This window comes from Bombus bifarius, unplaced genomic scaffold (genome assembly GCF_011952205.1).
Source record: "Bombus bifarius isolate JDL3187 unplaced genomic scaffold, Bbif_JDL3187 scf7180000008418, whole genome shotgun sequence".
Lineage (NCBI taxonomy): Eukaryota > Metazoa > Arthropoda > Insecta > Hymenoptera > Apidae > Bombus > Bombus bifarius.
The window spans coordinates 395,537-421,828 of NW_022884650.1; the positions used below are offsets into that span (position 1 = coordinate 395,537).

The 26,292-nt window shown below is 31.2% G+C and overlaps 1 protein-coding gene across 1 annotated transcript in view; it reads left to right on the top strand.

The window, feature by feature from the left end:
• The window catches only part of LOC117212934 (forkhead box protein O), a 296,038-nt gene extending 292,511 nt beyond the window's left edge, over positions 1-3,527 (top strand). Inside the window, exon 8 of the transcript XR_004488559.1 lies at positions 107-3,527. The gene's annotated coding sequence lies outside the window, so the exon portion shown is untranslated. The remainder of the gene's footprint in view (positions 1-106) is intronic.
• Positions 3,528-26,292: the final 22,765 nt, after the last annotated feature.

A 26,292-nucleotide genomic window follows, 5' to 3' on the forward strand; every position in this document is an offset into this window, starting at 1 on the left:
TTCATAAACTGTTTCTATAAATGTTTAATTGCTTTAGTGCGCAACTGTACATAAGAATGTACATAATAAAAAAAAATTAACGCATCATCATTTTCTTTTGTTACAGAAATCCCATGTGTCGAGGACGAGCTGGAGGATCGACGAGTACTTGTGATAAGATGTAGAAATAATTATACCGGACCACAACCAAGATATGTACCATACCAACAAACGTACTTCAAAGATGCCGATTTACGCCTGTGCAACTGTGGTGCGAAAAGAACGCCGTAAATGCGATCAACATCGGGGAGCAGGCAATGTCGTTTCGTTGCCACTATTTCATGCAACGATTAGGTGGAAATGAAACATAGCAAGAAATTCGAGACTCCAAACATCAAATAGCATGAGATTTTGCCGATTCGCAATCCTAGATCCGAGATATTTCTTCGTTCTAGCGTTTGGATAACGATAAAATACTTTTAATCGTTCTTATGACCCTCTCATTAGAAAAATACGTAAGGTTTTCCTGTTTTCTGTTACATTTTCCGTGCGATAGTTAGAGTTTAATGTTTTGTGGTGATGAGAAACGTAATCATGACGTCATTGGAGGATGTAGCATAGGTGGAAAACGATTGTATTACATTTCAGTGAGGAAAATGTAACCGGAAGTTGAGTCGATGGAATTCTTCTTATGCTTGAAGATTGAATCAGCATAGATCTATGGTTTGAACCTTTAAATTCTATATTTGCGAGCACACTCTAATTTAGTCAAAAATTGATCATTGATTGAGACAAACTAAATCTAAAGAAACATTTTGCAATTAAAATTATTGCTAGCTGACAATTTCTAGAATTTAATCAATGCATCTGAATTCATTATTTTCTTTTTAACTTCTTTTGAAAATAGAATTGCTTCACTTGCTCAAAATCTCTTCGCCTCACAATGTTTTTGTATAATGTGAATGCTTCTGTATAATGTGACCTCAAAATTTGTTATTCAGGATAAACTTATATCAAATAAAATATTCCAGCACGAATTCCATGACACATATGTATACGTATCTTCTAAGAAAGAGAGAGAAAGATCATTTATATTCTGGAAGTCTATCTTTTTATTTCAAAAAGTATGCATCAAAATGAAGAGCTTGGCCTACGATAAATTCTTTCGCGCGAATCGGCACGATTTCCGGAATTTTTCACCATTCGAGCTATCGGTGAACAAGCAACATCCCGTCGACTTCTCTCGATCGCTGGAGTATTCCGATCAGCTTCTCCAGATCCTTCTTGTTTCCTTCCTCGTGACTTCCGCGCGAGTGCGTGTGCACGACCAGGAGAACCTGCGCCTGCAACCTGCAACTCATGTCACGTGGCACGAAGATCGTCGCGTGCTCCTCCATTCGACGCTACACACGCATGCTGCGAACTAGCGGCAACTCACAAAGGCGTTCGACTTCCGTCTCGGATCTCTCGATAGCCCGTAATACGCATAGACATTACACATAATCGTCCCACGGCAGACAAATCGGCGCAATGGACAAATCCACGAGATTTCGTTACTTTTCTTTTGTGTTCGTGTATATGTATAGTTCGTATATATATAATATATACGCGCCGTTGGATCGTGATTCCCGTTCGCCAGTTTATTTTTGCGAATCCGCGACGAACGGTAGAATCCGCGAACGGCGAATAATATGCCACGTTGGGCCAGTTTAACAGAGTAAACGAAAAATTCACTTGCACATTTTCTACTTTTTTGCGGTTTTTCTTTTATTTCTTGTTTATTTGTCTCATCACGATGACATGCAAAATTACTCGTAATTCGTTTGCGTGGCTCCAAATAAGTAAGAACCGAAAGGAAAAAAGGGAAAAATGACGGACAGCTAAGATAATAAAATGAGCGACGAATGGACAAGACGTCTTTGCCGACGTTTCGCCGTACGTACACGATCTCTTTCCCTATAGAAGTAACCTCATGTGCACGAAGGCGCATATTATACATATATAAATAAATATAGATATAAGTATATTATATAAAAATAAGTAAATATAAATATACAATGATACATGAATATGAGAAAACGAAGGACACACAATATTATTGTATATGTAACTAAAATATTTAAGAGAAACTGTGCGCGGATATCGCTACGAATTCTATGTTGCGATATATATGTATGATATTTATATATATAACAGTAATTATATATATAATGTTATATATATATATAGAACACATCATACATGTATATGATATTATACAAGGATAAAAATATATTGAACATATTCTATAGAATATTGTACGTTTGCTAATGTTATGTATAGTATACAAAAGGAAAAAATATATATAATTACGTGTATAATTATATATATATATATAACCTTTGCCTATATATATATAAATATATAGGCAAAGAGATAAGTACGTAGGTTATGTATAAGATATAGGTACAATTAACGTTAAGTAAAATGCTACAAGTAGATATGTCTAAAAGAAGGATAAAGTTTTTAGTCAGATGGTTAGGAATCGAAATTGACACGACGACGAAAGCTTATTCTGCGTGGCTTCTTTTAAATTTGTCGCGTCATCTTACAATAGAGGAACAGAATGGATAACACGTTGGTGCTTTTCGATAGGTGAACGTTTCCTTTTCGTTTCTTTCATCTTTTCTATTTCTTTTTTGTTTTGTATTTTCTTTTGTCTGCAAAACTGTAATCGTTAAATCGATGTGCTATTAAATAAACGGGACTGACAGTATCATACACCGGCGCTGTTCTTCACAGACGGGCATTTTATGCTTTTAGTAAAATATTAAACAAATTTTCCTAGAAATCAGTGTAAACGATACGAAGATGTACGAGTACTTCGAAAATCGAGCATATTTGATCGAATAACCTTAATCGTATAATTCGTAAGGGGATTCCTATCGATCGTATCAACGTTACTTGTTTAAGATACATTTCCATCACTGTCATCCGAAATGTATGCATTTTTTGACAGTATCAGCCCGACGAATTAAAGGGTCCTGTACGATGTTCCTCGAGGATTGCGATAATCTTGTAGGCTGGTTAAAAAGAAGTGCGTGAGTCGAGATCAGTGTCTTTTACTATTGAAGAGCTTAGGTGAATTTAGTAGACTTTAATCGTCCGACGATCAAACGATACAAGAGCAGATCTTCGAAACGTCGAAGATCGCTATTAAATAGCTTTCAAAGTCTGTAAAGTACATGGTGGCTACATGTTAAGGGTATCTCGAGTACTGTAGTGAAGAAGAAAGTCAATTTTATCAACAAATATGATTAAGTCTAGGGTAACCTTTGCGTGTATGTATAAAACCAATAGCAGACCCCGTTCGACTGAAAAACACGTTTGCTATGGGGCTGGGTGACAAACGAGGTAAACCACTAACGACGACTGATCAATAATTTTTGCTACTTTGAGTTTATGCTCGTAACCATGCTTATATCATTTTAAGTTCAGATTTATTCATTATAAAGCAATTGGATTGGATGTTATAGTTAAAAAGAATAAAATCCGTGTTTGTCTATTAATTATTTTTTATTTTTACTCAGAATTTCATTAACCAATTTTAAGCAATCAGGTAGTTCAAAAATGTTTTATTTTTTAGATGATTATGAGTTGGTTATAATATAGTAAACAATCGTCGTACATGGAATATTTATTATTTTTCAATAATTAGAAAATTTGATGTTCTTTAAGTTAGTAACTGAAATTAAATTATTTGTAACCATATATCTGGAATATAATGAATAAAAATTATAATATTAAATAGTTTGTTTCATACGAATAATTTTTGTTATATTGCGGCAAAAAAATACAAATTGATTTTAAACCATACATTAGCAACGAACATCAACCGATAAAAGTGTCTTCAGTTTACTTGAATTAATTATGATTGCATCATTAGTACAAAAACCAATCGATAAACTTTTTATTTTGTTGTACATATTGTTATAGAATGGATATTATATAACAATTTTACATTTTGAATATTGCAGGTTATTGAAGTCGAATGACTTTTCTTTCTTGTATTACCAATAACGTCTCACTTTTTTTCGATGTAAATACAGAACCTTACCGTAACTTCTACCTATTGATTGATATTGTTAGAAATTCGAATCTGAGATTATTTTCTACAAGATTTGTTTATGCAGACAAAAATATAAAAATCTAAAGGAACGGTCAACGAACATGAATTTCGTGATTGAAAATAAGCTATTTAATTATTACTTAAATTACGTGATTAACATCAATAGGCGACGTGTCCAAGGATTCTTCATTCGATTATATATTATGTGTAATATGTAATATATATAGAAACTGCCATTTACTAAGTGCAATACGTATGTACAAAATGGAAGAGTCAGTCGACGTTTCGGTGTTACTATACTCGAGAGTCACCGATGGCACCGGTTTCCTTCTTCTGAGGGAGAACAGCGAAAAACGAGCTTCACCTACTGGCGTAAATATGTACGAAGCTAATCGTAAGTGTTCATAAAATAATTACGGGAGGAGCTAATCTTATGGAGAAAACGATACGTGTGACTGAGAAACAGTTACTGTTTAATGGGAGGAACGCACGTTTCGGTTACAGTGGCGTATACAATGAGCCTCGTGAAAGAAATGGAGAACATCAGTGAAAGCAGTTTGACATTGGGATCCAGAATGTTCGTAAAGTTGTAATAAAGTTCATTATAACCTACCGCCAAATACCCCTAAATTATTTTTCTCATCTCGTCTAATAGCATTTCGTATATCACCTTACAAACAGTAAACTTGGTTTTATATTTTGAAATTGGAAATTAACACTTTCAGACTAATAATTTTCAAATATATTTTAGATTCTTTAAAACTATATACAAGAAAGTTGTATTTTTCAACTAAACATAAAATTTTGTTACGATTGTATTGTAGATGTTTTTTAAGAATTTTACCAAGAATATACTTGTAGGATTTTGAAATGTCCAATTTCAGTCGAATTTCTACTGTACTTTATATCAAAAATGAAGTTTTGATGTTCTGAAATTACAAACAACCGATTTCTATTGAATTTAAATTTTTTGATTAACATTTTTAAATATCAAATCTCATTATTGATAATTTCAAGTACACAACCGCATTATTGTAAAATAAAATGATGCTTCTGTATTAAGTTCATACACGTTAGGAATGTCCACAAGTAAGATATCGTACTGCGTAATAGCATTAAAGAATTGCTATAGCATTAAAGAAGAATGTCACGACCGATTTAAAAATAAAATTATTTATAGAAAATATTTCCACACTAGTTATGCATAGATAATGTGCAAGACATTCTAGATTCCAGTGTTAAGATGATTCTACCTGTACAGATTTCACAGGATAAACGTGTTCGTTCGTAGAATACCAATATCGCAAACGTTGCGCTTTATGCTCGGTCGAGAAGTTTTCTTCGGCGATGAAGTCTGAACTACAAACCATGAAAAAAGCGTTCCTATTGAAAGAAATGTTTCCGAACGCTGTAAACTCCGCACGCAAAAATTAGACGAAAACTACACGAAATTCTAGCTCGTATATCCGTCCACTGAATGTAGAATTTTGATTCGTTGGATTGAATATCGCGTCATTGCAATGCAGGACTATCAAACACAACATTAACATGTCGGCAATTCTAACAAAAATATTCTAATTTAATTTTGTCAAGATGTAATTCAAGCTTCGTTATAACTTCGCAATTGAAAAAAAATTTAGTGCTTAATTTCCGGTTAAATCTTTGTGGTATGTGTGTTGTAAATGTTCAATTTACAATGTTATTTACAGATATTTATGCAATTTGTTGCATGTGTTTTATCTGCGATATATATATCATTATCTTTTATTCCTTCCTTGTCTTTATAACTTCATTTCTTTTCATATTAATGTTACATCCTCCTTTAATATTTAACTGCCATATGTAAAAAGATATGTTGAATTATTATATTACATAACTAATAAATGGTTTGAAAGACTTACTGAAAATATCAAGAGTAAAAATATGTTCCTAAAAAGCACAACTTAATATTAGACTAAAGTCGTATAAAATAGCAGCAAAACATTTATGTAATTTCAAACATTCTTACACATTTATAAACATTTAGAGATATCTAAAATATTTATACTGATGGTTGTTCATTGAACTCTATCATTCACAATCTTTTATTATACGATTTTATTTTCAAGTAATAAATATCAGGGGTAAGTTTCCACAACTGTAATTATACTTGAATTATATGCTTTTCGTAGTTATATTACATCTTTATATAAATTATATAAATTCGAATATAGTATATTGAAAACAGTTTAAATTCACTGAGTGACTTAACAAACAAGTGAGAAATGAATTTAAAGATATCCATATCTTTATAAATATCCGTAATACGTATTTCATACCACAAAGGTTTAGATATTACTCTGCAATAAAGAAACGTTTGTTTCATCATTTGACTCCTGCTGATCAACTCTATGGATGAAATGCATAGAAAAATCCCGACTATAAACATTATTTTTAAAACATTACTTCGATATATGTTTCGCCAGATAAATATATTGATGAAAATAAAATATTTTTTATTTTTTAAGATATTGGATACTATGTAATTATTTATCTCTGCAATGAAGTTGTGAATTTCATAAAAAGTGAAGTTGTGGGAAAGTTGATCAGTTTGACATGCAAAAGGCTCATCTCTAGTAACATTTTTAAGCTTTCGAATATTGAGTTGAACTGATCGATCGTAGTCCTTACGCAAGATGCAATCGTTCCATGCGATTCGAGGCCGAGAATGACCATCGATGACGCAAACCGCGACGACGCTTGTGGAACGACCCTTAAAGAGACGAACCCAAGTATGTACTTTCCTCCACCGCGATTCGGCACACGTAAGCGAAGCGTTTGCTTAGTGAAATATCTTAGATAAATATGTTACTATCTAGAGGTATATTGAAATATTATATTATGTAGTCAATGTTAATAGCGCGATGGATAGCAGCGTATAGAAGAGAAAGAGAGAACCGAATGGGAGTGAGAGAAAACAAGAGAGAAAGTATAAGAGCAAAACCAAACGAAAAATATTTCGAAACGATAAAATAGATCCTACTGAAAAATAATTTACGCTTAAAATTGTCAACAAATTTTCTCTTGTTTCTAGCACACGATGTAATTTGCAACCCGAAATGTTCTTTCTTTTCTACACCACGAAAATACATAACGTGCATTTGTCCTCTTAACGCAATTTGATTAACCGATCGATTTCATCGTCGGGGTTAGCGAAGATAATCTTAGAAATGCGATCAGTACATTTAGTTAAAATGTTCTGTCTAGCATTTATTCGTCTTTTACTATATCGCACATGTATTACAAAGTATTGCAACTTAAAATAATTCAGTCTTGCTCTAGAAAACCATCAAAATCATGAACGAGAGATGTCGCGGACAAGGAGTGGAAAATTGCAGAAACAATATTTAACCATTGTCTGCTGTCCTTTTTGTCTTTTTGCATAATGTTTCCTTAAATATTATGTGTTTGGTTAATAATTTTTTTGTAAACTTCCAAACTTGTTCGAGTTGTGTCGATTTTGAAATGCATGTGCCATATGTTAAAATATTTGAAGATCAATATATTTTTTGCCTCTTTAGTAAAAATATATGTATATTCTGCAAACTGTCGCGGAATAATAACTAAGTATTTTAAATTGAATGAAAAAAAAAACAAAGGCGAAAAGAACAAAAAGATATAAAACTTTAGCTTTCTCAGGTGTATCGTAATGGTAGATAGACATTTTAACTAAGAAGGGCAGACTATGCGTCCTATGAAGAAAGAATAGGAAAATCCGATAATTCTCTTCATGAGCGACTTTTCGAAACATCCCGGTTCGTTTGACCTGCTGCAATTATGGATGTAGACGAATATCGTGCGTGTGATCACGATAAAGATCGCGAAAGCGACGTCAGTCGATTCTGCGCTTAACGTTACGTATATGTCAATCGAATCACGATAATTTCTGTTAATAAAACTCATTAGCGATGCACAAAGCGTGAGTGTGTAAAAAGAAGAGAGAACAAGAATATGTGTGAATGAGAATGAGAGAGATAATCGTTAGGAACGTGGCTTTCTCATAGCGACGGTGTCCATTTCCTTTCATTCACGCGAGAATGCCCCTTGTTTTACAAAGCAATGTTACCACAACAAGTCGTACGATCAGTGATTGTAATTCCTTGTAGCCCTATAGCATTATTATTTTTCTTTTCTTTTTTTTGTTTCTTTTCTATCTTCTTCGTCGTTTCCTTCCTTCTTCTTTTTTTGTTTGCAGATTATGCGCGAGTAAGCACAAACATTTGAAAGAAGCTATATAAGATATGTAGACACATACTTGAAACTTGAGTTATATATTTAACACGAATACTATTTAATATATGATTCAAGCTTATAATAAACGGGTTGTATAGAAATATCGTTATTGTTGTTGTTAATGTATCTTTTCACTCCCGATTCCTTTTGCCTCATTCTTGATATAATTTAAGACAAGGTTTTCTAACAGTAGAACTGCTGACCTGCAATACGTATAATTTCGTCTCCATATAATCAACACGCTCGAGACTGATCAGTTGTTCGTTACATTTTATAATGAGTCACATATACATTGTACATATATCTAAATATTCTACTATATACAGATAATTATAGTTAGAACGATACGATGAAAATAAATAGTTATATATAATTATGTTTTTACTTAACAAAAGTCAATATTAATTTCATCAAAAGCACTTGCATGTTTGCAGTAATCGTAAAAGAAAAGAATACGATTCGTTTGGTAGTTTTAATATTAACCTGTTTCTATAATAATATGATGCTCTGTTTGTCACATAGGCAGTATTCAAGAATTCATAGGACCTTGCAGAAAGATTCAGGAATTTATAAGTGATTAAAGGAATTTTTCTAAAGTATTATTGTGCATTAGAATTATTATTTAATCTGGAGAATAGTTGAGCTACATTAGTTAATTATTATTAATACGCAGAATATTTCATGGAGGGTGCGTTCCAAATTAAAAATTGCAGTAATTTAACAGATTCCATCTTACCATTTATGTGTAAACTTGAGATTGCTTCTTTAACAATTCTCAATAAAATTCGTTTTTTTCAACAATAACAATTAAAAAGGTAAGAATCTTCGAATTTTAAAAGATTTATAACATACAATTTATAAGATACAATAATTTATAAGATACAAAATTTATAAGATACAATAACTTAATACTGATATAATACCAGCTGATAATTGAGTTACTATTAATTAATTCTTTTAAATTAATATCTGTAACAATGAACGTGTTATAATCGATTTTAATAATGTTTTATAACAATTTTTCATTTTTATATAAATTCCTCGCCTTTGATATAGAATTACCGTTACCTGTATATTCGACCGCTAGCGAGTTAGACAGATAGACTCGTTGTCGTCGTAGCCCTCTAGTGTTGGCGGTTGGTACCCGCAAATCGCCCGGGAGGTGTTGCGCCGCGTTGATGCCTCGACCTGTCGGCGTCCTGTTGATACCGATCCGCCACACAGCCTCCCCCTAGCGCTATAGCGTGACCTCGAAGCCATATAGCGCGATACAAGATAGAGGGAATGGCCCGTCGTCGATGATGGAAGGCTGATCGTCATGGGGGCACGAGGCGGCTGGCTCCTTCTGACTCCTTCTCCAGAGGTGCGTGTTCGTCGTCGGTGGTCACCAATGAGGCGAATGAAAAGAGAAAGAGAGTGCGTTTCGTCCCGGGACTACCGGTGGACTCGTCAGTAAGGCTATGCCCGGTAGTCCCTGCCTTAGACGTAGAGGGAGTCTCGCTAGGTGCGGTATTTGTATCAATCGCTTGTATATTCGACCGCTAGCGAGTTAGACAGATAGACTCGTTGTCGTCGTAGCCCTCTAGTGTTGGCGGTTGGTACCCGCGGATCGCCCGGGAGGTGTTGCGCCGCGTTGATGCCTCGACCTGTCGGCGTCCTGTTGATACCGATCCGCCACAGTTTCAACAGAGGAATACGCTGGAAGATAAATTTCTTTTGTTAGGTCATCTTTTCTTAATTTTTTCCAGGTCATTGGTCTTTTTATCTAAGAAACGTGTATTTTTTTCTATTACATCTTATAGCGGAATAAATAATAAATAAATAAATACTTGAACAACTACCCGCGAATAATGAGGCAGGCAACCATTATAGTGGTATCACCCGTCCAGGGTACATATTCCTGTATTGAAACCATTCAAATTGTGCCATAAACATTTTTCATAGCATAAAAAATAAAGGAAACATTTAGGTGGCCTCCTTCAGTTCAGACACCCTGTATACTTGGTAATATTTATATCTTAAGTGTTGGAACGAAAGCAGCAAAAGAAAATTTAAATTCTATAAACAACATTCTTCAAATATTTTGTTAAAGCTTCATCGGAAATATATTATAATTGTACCATGTGAATATTCGATCATGTGAATTGGTTTTGAATAAAAAATATATTAATTATGATTATTGTTTTTAAAGATAGTTTTCATCTTTCTACTTAAATCTTGAACGCATAAAATACTCTAATGAAAATTGCAGTTCTAATTAGACTTATTACTAATTACTGTTATTGATTACTTATTGTATCGTTTTCTATCATAAGCTACAATTAATGCAGAAAATTGAAAAGGATAACTATTAACGTTAATGACATAAATACATTGCCGTAATACCTATTCATATTTCACTCGTAATAAATATATAACGATAAATCTTTGAACAAATTAAAATAAATTTTAGAATATAAAATAAAAAAAATACAAGATTTTTACAAAAGTTATGAAATTAAGATATCATCGAATATTTTAGGGTTTTCCCTAAAAAGCTTATTAAACTATATTGAACTAGATTAAGTATTAAATAATAAATATAAATAAATAATAAATATAAATATAAATTGTGCCACTCGTTATTCTATATTTAGAAAATAAAGAAACCAAAAGGGAAATCACGGGAGATAAGAGGAAAAATAAAAATGACACGTACGCTCGGTATCGAGTGTAGACAAGCATAAGATTTCTATTTCTTGGAAAGCAGGATACGCCGGAGTTATGTTCAAAACTTTGAAGATTTCTCGCGACTTTCAAAATCTTTAAAGATCTTTGCGTTTCTGGTAATATTCGGAACGATCTTAAAACTTTCCGAATCGCCGATTTGCTCGAAAACTTTATTCTCACTTCTCTCTTTATTGTGCCTGATTTCGACGATCGGGAACCAACTGGGTACTAAACAGACATCGTTTGGACTAGATTTAGCAGTGATAATTATCTATGACTTCCCCGATTTACTGATGATACAGTATTGCTGAATCATATAAGGTAGATACCTTAAATCATATAAGGTAGATAAAGTGTAGATATCTTAAAGCACATACAGAAGATGAAGATTTTTGTTGTTAATAATAAGAACTAAGAATATTAGAAATAAAAATTAAATGTCTAAAATTCTTTAACATCATTTCAATTTGAGAGTGGGCAACCAATACGAAAATTTTTTGGAAATATGTTCTTAGAAACGTCTCGAATATTCTTGTCACATCTGCTTGTACCATGCTTGTACAGATGAAAAATAAATATCTAAGGAGATAATGTTTAATTTCCAGATAATATGATTTGATTCGTTGCATTAACTTCTATTTATTCTTTATGTCAATTTAACATGTTTGGATAAATATAGAGCGGTATGAAAAATGAGATCAATCATATATTTAAATTTATAGGAAGTTCATTTTCATTTTTAATAAAGGACTGTTGGTTTTCCAGTATTGTATCCATTTGATACAAAAGGTATAGGATAAAGTAATAAAGCAACAAAGTGATATAAGTTGGGACAATGAGAAATGGACGAAGATTAATGAATATTAAAGAAAGCTAGATGCTAAAGTTTTCTAACCATACTAAGTGTTAACACTTAGCCAATCGCGTGCGCGTTTCCACTGCGCTCGGACAAGCCAACCTATACGCTGTCCACCGCGCATTTTTCCAAGTATCGAGGACTAATATACACTACTTAAAAAACAAAGAAGTCTAAAAATTATTCAAGTGGTCAATTATATTTTGCAGTAATGATTTTATTTAACGATTTCACATATTGTTTATACAAAACATCAAATTAAAAGTATATATTAAAAGTATAAAAAAATATAGGTAAAATTATAAACATTAAAAGCTAAGATAGTTAAAGATAAATAACACGACTTAAACGAGAAATTAAAAATTCTTAATGCATTTTAATATTTTTTTACAATGTGGTATCGCTCGATTATAACTTTATTTAGTCATAACTGATAGTATAACTTTTTAATTAACTTTAACACCACTAGATCAATGTATTTTATATACTGTACTTCATAAAAGCAGAAAAAGTGGCGCAATTAATTGGGAACAATTCCAGGTAAACTGCTCACATAACTGATAATATAAAAAAAAAGAAAAAAAAGAAAACGCGTTGCAAAAGTCAAAAAGGAAGATCTCCCCTTCGATCACGCAACGATGTACTTCACAGAGGGAAGATTGGCTAAGTGTTAAGTTTAAACTGGTCTTTCAACTTACGCTTTTATGAAGAATGTAGTTCAATAATAATACATGTAATTAAATTTTATTAAATAATTAAATATGTAATTAGTAATTAGTATGAAGCAGTAGCGATATGGTCGGCTGTAGATCTGAGAGCATACTTTGTAGCTCGGACGTTCGGTATCGGATCAGCAAAGGTGTTTGATGACTGATACCGCATTGCCACGTGCATTTCCATCGGCGTGCACGTGGATGTACCGACGAAGACACGGCAGCGAATCAGTTTGTACAATCATACGATAAAGTTGGAAAGTACAAATAATGTAAATAATATATTAATATTAATTAATAATTATCTTGAATGTCATCAGGTCAACTATTACAATTTTCGAGATCCTCACGAATGTGTGAATTTTGCTCAAAAAGATAGTGAGATGAAGCAGGAAATAGATAGCAGCAGTAGCTCCCTTCTACGCGCGTATATTTAGTTGGAAAATCGTTAATCATTGTCAAGGGGGAAAGAATAGTGCATTGTGGTATCAAACGAAAGGAAGGTAAGAGGTTTCGTAGGGTGGAGAGACAGGAAGGAAGACTTAAAATGGAACTCTTAAGTGCAAATGTACTTCTCTTTTTTCATTTCTCGCTACCATAAGAAAAATTCATCACAGATTCTTTTGCATAGTACTCTTTGATGGTAGTAACAATAAAATTATTACATACATATTATATTAATTGGTTTTATAAAACACGTATTGTCAAAAATTTGCAAGCATAATTTGCTTCAAATCGCTTTTCGAAATATTTTCAGTCAAGTTAGATTGATATATGTATGTACTAGATGTCCATACTACTGATTTTCAATTTTTTCCGTAAGTAGCAAATTTGTGAAAAAATAAAAAACAATAAGGTTCTTCTATTTTTTTACATAGTACGACCATCTGAATAAATTTCTTTTAATGTATTATAATTTTTGCATAATAATGAGAGTATGAATATTTTTGGTTTGATATATTGATTTTTCACGTTATACTATCTATTTTCTAAATGCATGATATGTACATATAATTGTATCAAAATACTTTAGAATTATGTATCTTTAAGTCGACGCTATTTTCGTCCAAAGAATATTTCACTGTTGTACATTCTCACAGTATGCTCGTGCACTGCAGACGTGGACATGGAAAATATGCTAATAAACGGATTTAACACATGTAACGCATACAAATTGAAAATTAATCACGACTTATGTTAATTAAATTCATGTTTCGTTTCCATGCACAAATGATTAATACAGCTAGATTTTTTTTTTTGCTTTCTTAACTAACCCATTTTATTTTAACCCAACAAATTTTATACTCATCATACTTTCTAAAGGTTAGTGCATACATATTGTGTGCCAATTTTAATTATATGCATTTGAAATTAAAATATTATATTTATTTCGAAATAAAAGAATGAGTATATAAATATATATACACTTTTTTATAGCATCAATACTTAATTAAATTTAAATCAGCAGAGTATGAATTGTTTGTAATTATGATGACTATACATCTTTCGTATATCACAGTATGAATTAACCTTTTGTATGAATCAGAAACAGTTCTAGTTTAATAGTAAAAAAATTGAATATCGATAAAACACAGTTTCCATATTTCATTCCTTTTTACGTAACTTACGATATTAAGTAACTTACGATCCGTTATTAAAATCTCTGCTTTCATTCTATATCTTATTGCACACTTTTAATTGAAAGTCTCTATTACTAGTTTAATACTTATCACTTGAATTTCGAAATTCGAAATATTAACGAAATTATCAGTTTCCAAATAAAATATTTGAAATCGTAAAGCATTGTACAGTACGATAACATTCTATAACGAGAAGAGTTTCTCTGAACGATGCCAAAAAATCGATAACATTCGTAAATTTTTTTAATAGAATGAAAAAAGATATTAATTCCTTCGCAGTCGCAGACATGACTTTTTGAGTTTTTATCTTCTCTGAGTGTTTCAAGGAAACATCACAATTCGAAGTCGTTTATTTGATGATTTGGATAAGATCTCTCGTTTGCTCTGCATTTAATCATTTAACAATACTGACAGGATATTACGCCTATACCTACATTAATAATGCACGGAAAAAGCAGTCTGTACTTCTAACAAAATCTTTTTATCTAATTTTTCTTTTACTTGAAATACTTCTAAAATTGTACTTTAAAAATGGTGCTACGTTACAATACCGACATAATTATTTCTTTATTTTTATAATACAAACTATAACACAATTCATAGTACAAATCTCATAATGTTTTGTTCGATGTTGTTTTGTAATCGTGAAAATCATTTCTACAGAAAAACATCGAAATCTTAAGCGAAATTATAATTTTTTACGAGATTTCTTTTCTAGATAATAAAAATTTTTCCGATGTAAAATGTCCCGTCAATAAACCAGGAACGATGTCTTCGCTTAATTCAAGAAAAATATTTCTCTTTTGGTGTAAACAAGTAACATATCGTAAAGAATCAAATACCTATGTATTATAGTATTAGTAAAATGCGTAGGATGTTGTTTTTATTGTATATTGTACTTGCTGAATGTTGATACGAGTAAAAATTTATCTAAGATTAGAAATAATCTACACTATTGGTGTATTTACTATAGTAAAATGTTTTATTAAGCTTCTTTATACGTATATTGCAACTTTACCTGAAGCAGGGAGTATATACAATAATGAAAATCAAAAGTAGCGACTTGATACCACAATATCTCATTCGAAATATGAAATAAATGTCAAACTTCGTTAAATAAACGACTTCTTGACGATATCTCATTCAAAGTATTAGATAGGTAAAAATCAATTTGCGACATATCTCGTTCCTTCTCGCTTTATCTTATCTTCGTCGATATAAAAAAATTACGACTCTCTGTTCTTTCAAAATGAATTTTTCTCTTTATAATGAATTTATTGGCATTTTTAGCATTAAATTTTATTACTGTCCCCTTTTCGATGATACGCACATGATGTTACTTTATTTTTATTAGCATTTCTGACCGCAAATCCTAATTTCTTTTCTTCAAAACCATCATATCATACATTTAAATATGTGCATATAGCTTAATTCTTAAATTCCAGTGCTAAATTTGTTTTAATATCGGCTTTCTTTACAGATACAAGTGTATTACTACACTACAGTGGCAAGCGTATAAATATGGAAACAGTTACTTGTGAATTGAATTAATTGTAGTATAAAAAGTTTTATTTCTATCTTTTTTCATAATATACACTAAAATTTATAACATAACACCTAAAAATACATTCCTTGTAGTTTGAATCACTATAAATATACAATAGAACAGCTTCCATATTTGTATTCCGTGTAATAATTGAAAAGTTTACTGGAAAAAGAAGCTATAAAACAAAATGATAACTTGAGTAAATTGCATCGGAAGCTCTAGTTTTAACTTCTCAATATTAGCTATGTTTGAAATGACAAGTACATATAATGGTTGTTAAGAAAGTTACCTTTTTACTTATGCAATAACTAAAAATGTCATAATAAATCAATTATTCCACTAAAATATTTGTCATAGACAATTTTTAAATGATTCTCAAATTCAACCTGATTAAATTGAATGTGTTATAAGCATTTTGCTATATGTTTGCCACTGTACATTTATAGAACGTAAATCGACATTTTTTTATCTAGAAAAAAAGGAGAGGTGCAAGGGATTAATAGAAACAATGTTACAATATTAGTTTCCATCTATTAAATTAATGATACTCTTGCTTTTCATTAACATAATTTAATTCTCTCTGCATTTATTTACATAATGTCTATTAACAACAAGAGTTTGACGAAATACAGACCACCTTATGATGTCATGAAACAAACACAATTAACGTGGCTTTACGACGAGAAAAAGTCTCTAATCCAAGAACTGCAAGATTTTCTTCGATTTAATTAGACGTGTAAAATAGTGTTATGATTCGCGGATTAATAGCGACGTGCGTGTGCCACGACAATATGCTTCTCTCGTCCATGGAGAGATTCTTAATTAAATTCTCGTTGCTTTCTCAACCAAGATACTGCAACTCCATCTGAGTTTTTTCATTCTCCGTGTCGGGTTCGGAGTATTCAGAAAGGTCTCCATCCCCGTGTTACCTCGGCCTCTGTCTTGTTCCACGCTTTACCAATCCCTTTTCAGCCCTTAGAAACCCTCCTTCGTTCCACCGAGCCGGACCAAGCAACTCGAGATTGCGTTTGGCCTTCTTGAGTATCGTTGTAGCGAGCTTTATTCTAATCTGCCATCCCCTTCAGTCGCAAAACAATTAAGGGCCACCGTCTCGCGGTTCGGTTTTTCTCGTTTTTCGCTGCTGCTCTGTTTCTCTTCGTCGTTCTTTCTATCGCAATTTCCGTTCCATGCCCCTGGCTACCTTGTTCAGGCTATTGAACGTGGAAACTGTATTAACCATTGATATCCGTGATAACTGGCGATACCGCGCACTGAACGATTCTCTTTGAGGAAGATTTAATTGTTATGTATCGTTTCCTCTTTTTGCAGCTTCCAATGGCTTGCTTTTTTAATCTGTTCAGTGACGTTTCGAGTACAGGGGACGTTTGTCGTTTTGTTGAATGTTAGATATTTTTGATAAATACTGCTGAGAGGTAAATTGAGCTTAACACGTTCGCTCTTGATCAGATTTTTAATTTACTATGCTAAACGTTAGTAAATAATCTTTGTACAAAATCTGTTCATTCAATTGAATCATAGGGCTTCGTGTATATACCTGTATACACCATTATAAATATCTCTTTTGTACAAAATTTTATAGTATTTAATTGCATTCTATATCGAAGTCGATATTATATGCACATAGCTCCCTGTTCATATGTATTAAAACATTTAAAAACAATATAGTTAATATAAAAAAATGAATTATGTAATTGATTTGTCTACATGAAATGTATCTCTTACTGATTGCTTCAAATAGTGTTGGTATTTATATTCTTCATTTTCCTATTAAATTAAATGATTTCGTAAGTTGGATTTAGATTGTAGTCAGATTTCTTGAAATTTTTGTTGTTATTTCATGTCTGTTGTTATATAGGATCACAATAGTTATTATTTTATTGAATGGATAAATCTATCACACCGTTCTGAGCAAAAAAAAACCTTTATTGCACGCGCTTACAAAAAACTAGGAATAAAAACAAAAAAGCATCTAAAGCCTATCGATTAAATCTATCGATTGTAACTAGGATTATCTTCCAATTATTATTTCTTACAACTAACGCATCTGCATATGGATGGCGAGCACGAACTCACGTTGTCATTTTCCACAATGTTTTATTTAATTCAGTCCGAATTTTTGAAATAAAGTTTAGATCAAGAAATTATATAAGCCAACACACTATTAACTCATCAATTTTCTATAATTTTTACGAATGAGTAAATTTTCATAAATATATACCTTTTTTATAATTTATTTCTATGTTTTAGATTATTATCTTACATAAATATAAAATTCCAATCACTTTAAATCGTTTCTCAAATAGTCTGCCTAAATTATTACGTTGTATACGAAAGCTTTTGGATACCCTAGCACCTAATACTTAGAAACGGGGGTGTATAACTGTTATAAAAGGATATGTCGACTTGGATTTCAGATGTATACTGTATATAAAACGTTTCAATCGAAATAAATATGTGCTTAAAAGTAGAAATAATAGTTTCCATGCAATAGAATTCTAGGATTGTTATAATAAGCAGATAATATTATGTCGGGTTTTATTAACGAAGATAAGATTTAATGTTTAAAGTGTTGAACTGTCTAAATTGACGAAGTATGAAATGCATCAATCAGTTAACTTCTCACATGATGAAAAATTTCACTGTAACAAACTACAAAGTTAAAAGCTGTCCCCTTTCTCAGAAATTATTTTAATTAGATTCATTATTTAAATCACAAATGTATTGTAAAATGGTAGATTACACATAGAGTATAGAGATTGAAAATTTATTTTTAACATTGCACTGTACGCATTAATTAGAATTTCGTACAATTTGAAAGAGAAAACGAATAAGCAAAATTTTAATGAATTCTCATTTTTAAAAAATGTAACGTTTAATAAAGGAAAATTTATAAAAGTCATAATAAACAAGCTATCGGTTACCTTTTTCTTTTAAACAGCAGAATGTTTTGCTTCGAAAATTTGAATCCTATATGTAGTCCATGTTTCATTTATATAGAGAGACTTTTAAAATTCTTCACTTAATTCTGAGCATGATTGATATTCTATAATGTAACATATTCAGAAAATTTAATTTTCAGTAATAAAGAACGGTTAATTCTATTTCATTTTCGTTTGTTTCAACTAAGTGATTTTAAAAATGTATGTTTTGAAGATGGTAACATTATTGATTAAATAGGAATAAAAAGCACAGGTGATTCACATTTAATTAGAAATTTAATTTCAAGGAAAATGTATTATATGTATATCTAAATATCAGTCTTCATGATTATCATACTTCATATGTAATTGGTCTTACATCTCATCTTTAAGAAGAAAATTTCATAGTCATCTGTAATCACTAGTATTTGAATCATTAATTTAGTAATAAATAAATTAATTTAAATATTTGATATCATTTATGCATAATAATCAAGATTTTAAACTTATAATTTAGACATAAAAGATAAAATTATACAGTGGTTATATTGAATAATTATAATTTATTATAATACTTTAGTAATACATTATATTGAAGCATAGTATATTATAATTAATTACTAACTATAGTTTTAAATAAATATACAACAACCAAAAAATCTTATTACCGTACTCAGCATAACTACTCTAAAGGCGATAGAAATGCATAATTTTTTATTCATAATTTATAAGGGAATAAAATAACAAAAAAACAAATGAAGGATGTGCAGGAATTAAATAATGACAAAAATAAATGAATTGCTAATTTTAATATTAAAATATGTTTTGGACATACATAAATTAACATGTCTACTGATCTTTAATCACGAATTAATCTTGTAGAATGGCCCCGTTATTATTTTATGCTCGTATATATGCGGTTATATACGTGATAGTATGTAGCTGGTAATTTTTAATTTTGCCCCTAAATTGTAGGTCGTTAAATTTGTTTTGACGTCAATTATAATGCTGTGAAGTCCAAATACATACAATGCCATTTAAGAAAGTCAAGACAACCTTGATTTTTTGTTTAAAAAAAAGTATTTTTTTTTTTTGCACGTTTCTAATATCCAAATATGACAACTAACATTTGTTCACAATATTTCTTTAAGAGGTTATACCAAAAATCGGAAATGCCAGGAAAATGGTGGTTAATTTTAGAAAATACACCCTGTATATCATATAAACTTCAAATTATTTATTTAAATCTTTAGCAATAGTATATTAAAATTAGATAAAATTGGAATTATAATTCGTCGGTATGTTATCTCTCCTAAATACGATCGCTGAAATCAATCACAATAATTTCTTTATCAATATAGACTGGAGAATACCAAGAACCTTTTCTAACTTATATAGAGTTTGACAACTAAACGAGCTGAGAATGATGCAATTCTTAAATAATAAAATTGTTTCACAACATTTGATTATTTCTATTCCACGTATTAACTTTGAGAAACAATTTTAACGATATATTATAGAATTTATAGAATGCAATCGTGTTGGTCTTTTTATTCATGAGATTGTAACAAAATTATATTCTAAAAGAATAAGCAAGCGTTCACAGACTCTTGAGCATAGTAGACACACCTATTAAAAGTTTATCACATTTGTATAATCCGCGATATGTGTTATTAACAGCTTGCAAATAAGCAATACTGGAATGGTTTAATTCAATTCAACATTTAAACAAGAAAAATCCTTCTAAAGATCATCAGGATACAAATTAGTCGTCTATTATCCATTTCTCATCGTCGACAGTAATTCAAACTTGGAAACAGCAGGCGAAACTCGCGAATGATTACGAAGGCGGAAGTCAGGTGAATGAAGTTAAAAAAATATTTTAAGCGTGGGAAGGAAATCAGAGATGTATTGAGACAAACATGTGAGCATTTTATTTTTGGACTGGTTCTAAACACCTGTAAAGTGCGTAATGATAGTAAACGAAGAGCTGGCACGCAAATATTATTTCGGAAGAAGACGTTTAACTAACTCAAAAAGCGTATCTAGCCTTGCCTTCTGCGGAGAAAGAATATCAATATGCATAAGGGTCTGAGGGGTATCTGGCGCCCGAAACTCTTTCCTAGCCGGATACTTCGTTCGTTCGCAAGCTATAACAAGCTATGAATTATGAATTGTACCAGGACGAGGGTTTCGTTTCTCTGTGTGTGCTCTCGTCTACTCCTCTTACGACTGTCCAATTTAACAGACGACCCGTACTCGTACGAAAATCAACAAATATTGTTCTTGCTACAGTTATAACTGGTGGCTCGTTATTACGTAAATATTTTGCACCGTGAAACTGTAATTAAAGATCTATTAAATCAGCTCACGCTGGACTAATTACATTGAAATTGCCGCCGCCACGCATCCCCACCCTTAAAATACCGTCGAATCACTGAATATAGAAAACTTCTCGTCAGTAGCTTGATCCTTCTTTTCATTTCTCTCTTCCTGTTTTCTTTTTTTTCCGTGCTCTCTTCTTCTCTTCTTCGTTTACTACTTTTTTTGTCGATTAGTTCACGCGGAAATCAGAAATTTTCCCGTTTTATGTATATGTATGTATTTATGTATACAAATATAATTCTTCGATTGAGAAACGGTTTTTATACCAAATTCGGAAAAGAAGAAAGGTATCTCAATTGGACACGTATTGTGTGTGTGTGTGTATGTTCACCGATTTCTTCGAAATAACTTGACTAATCGATATGATTCCTTTTGCATCTCGTAGAACATGTTCTCCCACTGGTTCTGTTACCATCACAAGTCCAATTTTTATGCTTTTTCATCGACTACTCAGGATTGGGTTGAGCTATCAGGATGAAACATTTTGCATCTTCTAGGAGTAGCCCACCAATCGGTCCCGTTCGCAAAATGTTTCTCGTTTCCTCATTCTTAACTGTTGTTATTGCAAATTCATCGATTTCATTTCATTATATCTGTGTCTTCTCTACAAATTCATCGCTGGTAGCGATGAAATTCGGCAGTTTCTTTACAAGATTGCTTCTGGAAGTCTACATGATTCGTTTTCATACGTAGGCTCGTCGCTCGAAGAACGTTTGACCCGTGTAGTTTTAAGCATATTTAGGTCGTTTCGTTACACATTGGTTGTAGACTTCAGCTGTTTCTTTGCGAAAGAAATCTTAATCTTTGCATTTCTGCAAGTTGTTTTCTCGTCATGCGGTTTATTGGAAACTTTATGCGGTTCTACATCAAATATAGCTAGGCCGTATAAATTTCTCACACACCTAAGAGCGACATAAATTTGTGCCTTTGCAAAATTTGTTCTTCTGCTAAGGTCAATTACAGCTCTATTTAGTATATGATGTATAGTGTATAGTGATGTATAGTGTTATAATTTATATACGGTTACTGCCCAGCTTACGATAATTAGCGACATTCTTCGTTCAATGTCTTCATAACCTTCAGTCGCTAAAAAAGGTTGCTATTGCTGAAGATATCGGAATGTACCCATCGATATTTTTGAACAGTTTCACTAAAAAATATGAAATAAAAGATCTTTTGCCAAAAAAATATTAACGACTTCGGAAAGCGCTAAAAAGTATCAAATAATTTCTATTTTATTCGTATTTTATTTAGACACATGCATATAGAACATCAATTAGATTACCATCTCGAAGGCGACAGAAAATTAAAAATACTACTAATATATAGTCTATTTTATTTGTAATTATATAACATCGGTAATAGTAGCGATTGTATCTTAAGTTAGTGCTGTATATAAATGTACATTGTATATTTAATTCCATTAATCTGTACACTATTAATACATTCAGCGTAATTTATATCTGCACGAATACAAGCGGCACTTTCAATTTGGCCACTATTAAAACATGTTTTTAGTGACTTCGTGTTACAATATATTGCAATTTAATGCAATTACATGTAAATTTGTTGAAAATTAAATAATATAAATATAAACAAGCTGATTCGAAACATTCGGTGTGCGTTTGACAATACAAACATTAGTGTGGTTTACATGTGACTGAAATAAAAGAAGATTATTTTGAATGAAATGTACAATTGAAACAAATGGGTACTGTTTCTAGACAGAAGGCAACAAAAAAAGTGTAATTTTTAATAAAAAAATTTTAGACAATATAGTCGTCGGACAATGTTACTTAAATAATTGAATCGGAGCAACATATGTGTGTGTCAGTAGTGATACGAAACTAAAATCTTGATCTTTATTGTAGAGCTAATAAATTATTATTTAAAGAATAATAAAAAATTTATTAATTCTTTGAATACTAAATATTCTGAACTTGAACGTTTCCGACAAACAATGTCCGATTTCATAGGATTCTTACACTCAATATAATACATATAATATATTTTGAATACATATAATACATATAATATATTGATGTTATATAAAATCATATATATATCACTGTTCAAAAGTATTCAGATACTTATTCCTGACAAAATATAGTTTAAAGCAAAAAATTACGGATAAATTAAACTGCTATATATATTTTACTTTTTATAATCGTTGCAGCAACATATAATAGAATATTACAACAAAAAATGTAAATCATTTTTGAAACCCGATGGCAATAATAAAATTGCAGCTTACAATTATAAAAATTTAAAAAAATACTTAGCTTTTTATTTACTAAATCTCCATATAAAATCTCCTTATAAAAAGTTATGTGACATTAAATTAACTTTTACATAAAGTTCTTACATTGTAAATTTATTATTTTCCGAAGTACATGAGATTCTTAATACTGATTTTAAGAAGTTTAATAAATCGGTACTTATATGCATATGTATCATATATATATGAGAATGTTTTTTGAAATTATACCAATTGTATGGAAATTAAACGAGGATGATTGCCAGACTAATATAATTTCGACGATGCTTTCCGAAGTTACTACAGTCACTTATAATTCCAACAGGTGAATGAGATGTAGGAAGTAGTAATGATCTGATGATAAATATTTAAAGTATCCATCGGTACAGAAGAAAACATTATTTATCATTCTCTGTCACATCGACTTCGGCTAAAATAGAAATCTGTCTGTCGATAATGCAGAATTCTATCTCGGCAACAATCGATACTATTGTATCTACTTTCATTTTTGCACAGATTCCACTGTGATTTGTCTTTCACACTTTCTCACATATCTACAATCGGTAAAACTGTAGTTTCTTAGAGCGAACGACTGGCGTCTCTGATCGAGAAATATTAAGCGCAGGAGCCAGGGGCACGATTGTCCTCACGGGTTGCTAGTCAGCAGGAGTTTAGTCGGTGCCGGTCCCGAAACGCGTTCACGTCTGGACATTCTACGGGACACAATATCTAAGATGGCAACAAATATGTACATTTGATAGGGCAGTCTATTCGAGGAGAAATCCGATTCTGTTCGATCAGAACAATACGGCATAATGAACGGCTGACTAGGTATAATACACGGCATGAACGGATAGTTGAGGGACCGGTGGTTGTCAGTTCATTCCTTAAAATTCCGAAACGAGTCCAGCTTCTCGGGCGTGTGATATCGCTTTCCGTTTAACCAACTTGCCATATACGGCTGTTACCTGCGCGAAATAGACGTGGTGTGTGGGAAGTTAAGCATTCCAATGGCACGCCCGTGACCAATGGTTCCACAGGATAGAGGTAAGCAATAAGTTGTTCACATCGACTCCTTCGTCCTTTTTCACGCCGCTTTTCTATACAGCACGCGCCAATCATTGTCACCGATTGGTGACAAATTTTGATTGAACTGTGTTTTTTCAAGAATCCACCGATTAATTGATAGTGCGGTAGAATTTGCCTTTATATCGAAACTTTTGTCATTATTTGTAAGATTTAACAATGGTCAACGAATCTATAAGAAGTATATAATTATTGAAAAACAAAGATAACATGCTTGTATTTTATTTAGAAATTAAATTTTGTAAGTTGAATTCGTTTATATCGAGATATTTTGGTGCTATTAGTAACATTCCAGGTTGATAAATGAATCTTGTGAAGGCTATAATTATTTTAAAGTGGAACAACATCTTTGTATTTTATTTAGAAAGTAAGCTTGATAGATCGAATTTTATAAAATGAAATTGCCTATTACGTTTATATCAAAATATTCGTTGCCTCATATCGATAAGACTTAACAGTAATGAACAGATCTATCAGAAGTTCGTAATTATTTACAAAATATGCTTGCATTCGATTTAGAACGCGAATTTTGTAAACCGAAGTTTGCGAAAATACCTGTGTTGAAATTGTTTATCGTTTTTGTATCAAAATGTTTACCCTGATGTGATTTAACAATGATGAATATATATGAATCTGTATCTATTAAAAAAGAAACAACATGCTTGTTTAGAAAATGGATTTCGTGAAAGAATTCTACGAAAATGATTTTATACAAATGGAGTTTATGGCCAAGTCTATTTTAGAAAACTTTTCTTCACGTTCTTACTCATATATATTGTACCATCAGTACTCTTTTCGAAATATTTAGATCCATGATTGAAATAATATTTGAAGATAATGTCGGAGAATGTATGTTATGGAAAATTTTATAGTGTTTATCGCATTTAATAAAAGGGATAGAATTTATTAAGGGAATCGAATCGATAGTAACTTTGATCCCTCTTTGACTTATTCTGTTCGTCATTAAATTCCTCGTGGACATTGATCCAAGAATTGCAGGTAATCTCATAGTAAGATGAAAATTGACTGAATTAGTTCTAGACTGTATAATGTAGAAATCCTGCAATTAAAATTACAAGTTCGATAACTGCTCTTATCCAGCTCATTTCAATTTATCAATTTAGCAAATTGGATTTTCAATTTCACCAGATAAAGATGAAATGATATTCCTAAAACTATATATATATATTTCAAATACTTTTTATTAATGTAACTTTTCGTAAATAATTTAAAAATTTTTATAAAAATTAATTTCTAGTATTTAAAATTAACATTATGAATAAATTTGAAAAATTTAGTTTATTAAATTTCGATATGGATATTAATTTTAGTGACGTTACTACATATGTATGTTTAATAAACATTCATCTTACAAAATATAATTCTTTGATATGACACGTTCATTAAGTGCGAAATCGGATCTTACTTTGAGGTAGACTACCTGTTTTCTGGTTAGACGGATACATCTATTTTCATCTTTGAATTACAGTTCTCTTTACTTAGTTTTTATAAGCGCTTAGTGTGTTAATTGTAGTAATGAATACTTTAAATAATTTTTCCTTGGATAAATTTTATAAAGTACTGGAATATTTTCCTTTAAAATATGAAAGGAAATATTAACTGATATGTTTAAATAAAATTTATGTAACCACGTACAATAAAAATGTCATTAACATAAATAAAGTTTGTAATTGTCAGAGAATCATTATTTTTACTCTTCTGTTTAAAAAATTAACAAGTTAGCACCGTTTATGAAATTATTTATTAATTAATTGGTAAAGTATTATAATACATATTCATTA